Source organism: Triticum aestivum, chromosome 6B (genome assembly GCF_018294505.1).
Source record: "Triticum aestivum cultivar Chinese Spring chromosome 6B, IWGSC CS RefSeq v2.1, whole genome shotgun sequence".
Classification (NCBI taxonomy): Eukaryota; Viridiplantae; Streptophyta; class Magnoliopsida; order Poales; family Poaceae; genus Triticum; species Triticum aestivum.
The window spans coordinates 60152296-60157563 of record NC_057810.1 but is presented as its reverse complement, the minus strand read 5'-3'; the positions used below and the strand labels follow the sequence as shown (position 1 = coordinate 60157563).

General features: G+C 46.2%; 1 long non-coding RNA gene across 7 annotated transcripts in view; it reads left to right on the top strand.

The window, feature by feature from the left end:
• The window catches only part of LOC123135767 (uncharacterized), a 9474-nt gene extending 5667 nt beyond the window's left edge, over positions 1-3807 (top strand). The window contains exons 5-7 of one of the 7 annotated variants that reach the window (XR_006466188.1): positions 1246-1388; positions 1532-1689; positions 1779-1855. This is a non-coding gene — a long non-coding RNA (uncharacterized lncRNA). Of the gene's footprint in view, positions 1-1245; positions 1915-2030 lie in introns of those variants that run through there. The other 6 variants (XR_006466185.1, XR_006466190.1, XR_006466187.1 and 3 more) reach the window with 6 other exon arrangements.
• The last annotated feature ends 1461 nt before the right edge of the window (positions 3808-5268 follow it).

Genomic DNA, 5268 nt, shown 5'->3' with positions numbered 1-5268 from the left:
GCAGATCTGCCTCCCCCTCCTCTCCAGCAGATCCTCCTCCCCCTCCTCTCCAGGACAGCAGGCAGCAGCAAGCAACCATCACCTACCTCTCCTGCAGTTGCCTACCAAATTCTGCTCAATTCTACTACTTAGAACTCTCTAAGGCGTCGCCTTGCCTTGTGCCTTAGCGCTTAGGCAGTGAGGCGCCCCCCCAGCGCCTTGCCTCGCCTTACTGCCTTAAAAACATAGCTCACGACATGCACTGACTTGGTGGCCACGCTCGAGGCAATGAAAGCACCTCCCCCGAGCCCAATGCTTGAAGGTGAGGCTACGCTCGAGACCTTCCCTCGATGGCTCAAGAGGAGTGCCCTGGCCGAAACGGCGCCCCCGACCCACGTGCTCCTAGCCTGCCTCGGCTTCAAGAGTGGCAGCGACAACAGAGAGGCCGTTGCATACGAACGCCGAAGATGGACCAAGCAGAGGAGACTCCAACTTCTCTAGCATCGTCGCGTCATCACACCCATCGTCGGTTCCACGAGCTTCGCCAGAATCAACGCCTCCGGAGGCGTTCGGTGCTGCTGCACAAGAGGCCGGCATGGTCGCAGCTACCAGAGACACCGGCTGTGGGGGTTGCAGCTGGTCGACGGCACCCCCGGTGGCAGCAACAGGGATGGCAGGCAGGGGTGTCGGAGGCGGAGACGACGGCGCAGAGCCGAGCTCCATCACCACCCCGACCCCATCCATGGGGCTGTGGCCCGCCATAGGCGGCTCGGTCAGCGGAGTGACCAGAACCAGTTCCTCCCGAACTGGATCTGGCAGCGGGCGGGCCGTCGCGGGCTTGGGGATGGGGCGAGCTTGAGCCATCCGACCCCCAACGGCCGGATCAGACCCACGGACGGCAAGGGCGACCGCGGCCAGCGTGGCGGCATGAGCGATGGCCGCGGGCGGCGTGGTTGGAGTTGTCGTCGCGAGCTCGGAGAGACGCGAGCACGAGAGCATGCGGGCAGCCTTCTGAAGCTGCCGAGGGGAACGAAGAGAGCAGGTGAAGCAGTCCCCGGATCTGGTCTCAGCAGGGACAGAGGCGGCCGAGACGGTTTAGTGATATATTGATCTTGCTGCAGAAGAAGGTATGCCATTATTGTACACAAAAGTTTCTATCAACATATTTTTATGTATGCAATGACAGTCCTTGCTATTCTAGGGCATGAGAGGTCTCTATGATAGGAAATGTAGATTATTAAACCATAACAACAATATCTTTCATAGGTATGACACAACGTCAGAAGTTTAAGCAGAATTTCTTCAGCGGCATGCTTGTATTGCATCGTCAAAGTTGTTTGCATGCAAATCTTAGTTTGAACCAGAATCAAGGTTAATTTCGGGAGCACCAAAAATACACATACCTAAAGGTCTGGTTTTTCTACAATTGTACTAACTATGCTCCAATAGTTTTTTTCCTTGATGCCAAATTTTCTTGGTGTCTATCTGATGCACATTTCAGTAAAGTAATCAGCATGTTGGTTTGACCACTTGACATACCTTTGTTTTGCAGGAGGGTTGGAAGATTGTGAGCTAGATGTACCATCAATGCGGTGGTGAGCATATTGGGGAGATGACGAAGTGATTGGTGTGTATGAAGATCCTAACTGCATTTTTAAACTAAACTGTTCGTATTTTTGGTCCTTGCCTGTATGTATGGAAAAAGCACTTGTGAGTCCATCTGATTACAACTATGAATTTCTTGTTTGAAATGTTGAGTTTTAAAACCCAAGTCTTATGGTCCATACTTTGTTATGTAGAGAAACCAAACCAGATGATGGTTGCGACTAATCGTACATTCTTACTATATTTGCGACAAGAGCATTTTCGTGCTATATATCTCTGTTTCTCTGTTGCATCAATGTTTTGAGCACCAGTCCCTTCTGACTAGTTCGCGTAAGTGTTTTGAGCACTGGTTCTTTTTCCTGGTTAGAGGGAGAGAGAGGGAGGGAGAGATGTTAGACGTGATTATTATGGTGCGACTAAAATATGTTGTTGCTGCTGTTGTGTAGATGAGATAGAGAGAGAGCGCTTGTTGTGTTGTTTGCTCATGTATTTATTTGATACAAAGTGAATAGCTGCATGGATTTCTGGAGTGAGGGAAACACCGATTCATTTGGGACTATCTATGTATTTTGGTTCACCTGAAGAAGCACCGCTGATGTAATGTGGTACGCTCACATATTGATATTCGTGAAGATAAGTTATGCACCAACACTATTTTTAGTTCACGTGTTGATGTTCGTGAAGATAAGGTATGCACCAATGCTATTTTTAATTCAGATCAGTCTTTTGATTTCTAATTGTCATGTGAAGTGTTGTCAGTTTGTCAAAATGATGCATTCATGCTAAGGAGGTCACTGGAAAGGGTGAAGGTTGAATCATCAGGTGTCTTGAAGCCTTAACTATTGAAGCTACCGATGACAAAGTAATAGTCATTGTGTTCTGCAAAAAAGTTGAAGCTAATAATGGATGTTCATATATTATATTTTATGCTGATGGCTTAACTGATTCATGTGCAGTTGATGTTAACCAAGTTGGAATAGAAATATGATATTTCTCTTGTTTAGTTAATTGGCTTCTATACATTCCATCTTGCATGCATCTAGAGAAAGAAAGTATTTTTTCGTATTTCCAGTTTATCAAGTTCAGAGTTCTAAATGGGGGAGAGAGAGAGAGGGAGAAGTTCACCGTGAAGCAATCAAAAACGGCAAGCATCCTTTACTGAAACAAATATAATTGTGCGGTTACATGTTTGAAATGCAAGTGTATGTGGGTGAGGGTGGAAGGAGGAATTGCGATTTGGATGCACCATTGATAAAGGTGATGAGCTTGGACTTGGGAAGTGGATTAGAGAAAGAATAAGAAAAAAAGAGTGGTTTAACGGTAATTTTTTGACAATACAACGTGATGTTCATATAAGGTTCATAAAGATCTATGTCACTGGTGTAATTATGACAAAATGAACTGAAAACTCAATGAGTTGTAGAAGGTCAGAAGAGATGCATACAAATAACTGTTCTTCTTTATATACAATAGATAATTGTCCGCTTATTGCAACTGGATATAAATATTTTAATATGATTTTGTAAATAAACATTTACCAAATTCTGCCCATGATATACCTATTTGAATATATTTTAGGATATTATTTTGCAATCACTTATTGACTTCCAAAGGAAAAAGATAAGTTTATTTGGTAAGTCAATTAAATGTGGGACAACTATGATGATTTTCATGGAATGATGCTCTGTCCAAGGATGGAAGTTTGGATGAACCACTCTGCCAGCTGGCAGGAAAAGGAACATTATTCTTTTTTAAGTATTATATATATAGATAATATAAAAAGGTGCGTTTATATATGTTTTTATTTTTGCAGAGTACGAGAGAGATGAGATGGATTAGGTTGACGTTCAGGAAGAATCCACCGATGAGGGTCCCAAGGCGATGTCGTTGGCAGGTCAAAAAATTCACCGATTTTGTGCAACAATGTGGCTATATATACGATCAGAACAAAAATTAAAAAGCATGTAGCAACGCACGGGCATTCTACTAGTGTGACATTGGTTGTCACCCCTCCTGTCTAGGACCCGAGCCAGCCCTGTGTCATTGAAGTTTTTTTTATGTAGGGAAATAGCAAAAGTCCAAGTAACATGGTGCCGGTGGCAGCGGCGGCGGATGAATAAAGAGCTTTGTTGCTAGGGTTAGTTATCGAACGAATGGTATGCACTCTCAGTTTGGTCATTCTATGCATATAGACATTGTGCGGATATTTTTCTTTCCCTTAACATTTAATGCCATCTACAACGAATAAAATCATATATCTTTTTCTTTGCGAATGGTACATAACCGTCTCTATTTCTTAAAAAAATGTCCCTGCAAAACTAAAAAATGCAAAAAAAATCAGACTTCTTTATTTGTACAGTATGACTTGACCGTAAATACCACTAGAGTCATCCATACTGACAAGTATAAGTGTGAGTCTTTCGGGTCCACTTCAAGTAATCACGACCCACATGTACAAATATGATTCTTGGGGGTAATGTCTTGTTAAATCATACAGTATGATTTTCGCTAGACATGGACTCTCTAATGATGCTATATAGGAGTATTATGCTAAGGTGGTACCATCGTCGAATTATGCAATTAACTAGTTCAAAATATTTTTAAAATAATTTGTGTACACATTTTTTGTTTGATTTTTTTGATTAAGTTTTAAGTGATTTGCTAGATAGAAGAAAAGTTCAATCTCTTAGAAAATATAAAGAAATGAGATAAGAGATGTTAGAGATGCCCTAACGAAATTGCTTGACAGACGATAGATTCCGCCCGATTTGTGAGCGATTGTTCCTTCCCGTCCAAAGCTCGTGCATGCACGCTCGGTATAGCACTGCCACGTAGGACCGTTCAGCAGTCGGGTGCGATTTTATCGTGTGCATAGCAATTTCTATATGCACACGCATGACAAACATGCCCTAGTACATGTTTGTGCACCTCCCGCCATCACCGCCGCCATGCAGCAGGAGGCCATCAACGCCCGCGTCGCGGCGGCAACGAGGTAGGCGTTGATGTACCTAGGGTTAAACCCTGGGCAACACAGCCTCGTCAACGCCGCCGTGGCCACGACCAACACCGGCTCATTTGTGTTTCCTCGGGGGGTGCTGCCCTACTCGCCCCGCGCGTCGGCGACACAGCCAATGCCCGGCTTCCATGTCTACCCGCAGGCCTCCAGATTCTTCGAGGAGTGCTCGCCCGAGGTGAGTGTGGTGGCGCCTTCCACGCCCGCGCCCATCGACCTCAACGCCACACCGTTGGCCGGTTGCTCGTCATCCGGAGGGGCGAGGAAACGCGCGCGGCACATTCCAGTCGACGTGTTGTCGGGCACACGCAACCTGTTCGACGGAATGCCGGCCTCGGTGACGATGACTACATGCAAAACATCATCTTCGAGGGTGGTGCGGCGGCCGCTGGCGGTGCCGTCGGGGCCGGCTATGATCCCGAAGAGACACAAAGCCAGGACGGCCGAGGACCATTCACACCGTCCACCTTTGATCAAGATCAGATGGCCTTCATGCATGATCAGGTCGGCCTGGACCTGGACGGCTTCCCACTCGACCACGAGTTTCCGGAGGACTACGGGCAAGAGGAAGAGGACGAGTTGGACATCGAATGGGAGCCTTTGTTTGAGGACGAGCTCGTCAACCAAGCCACCGGGGTGAAGCCGAAGCGCAAGAGCAGGCAGACCAAGAC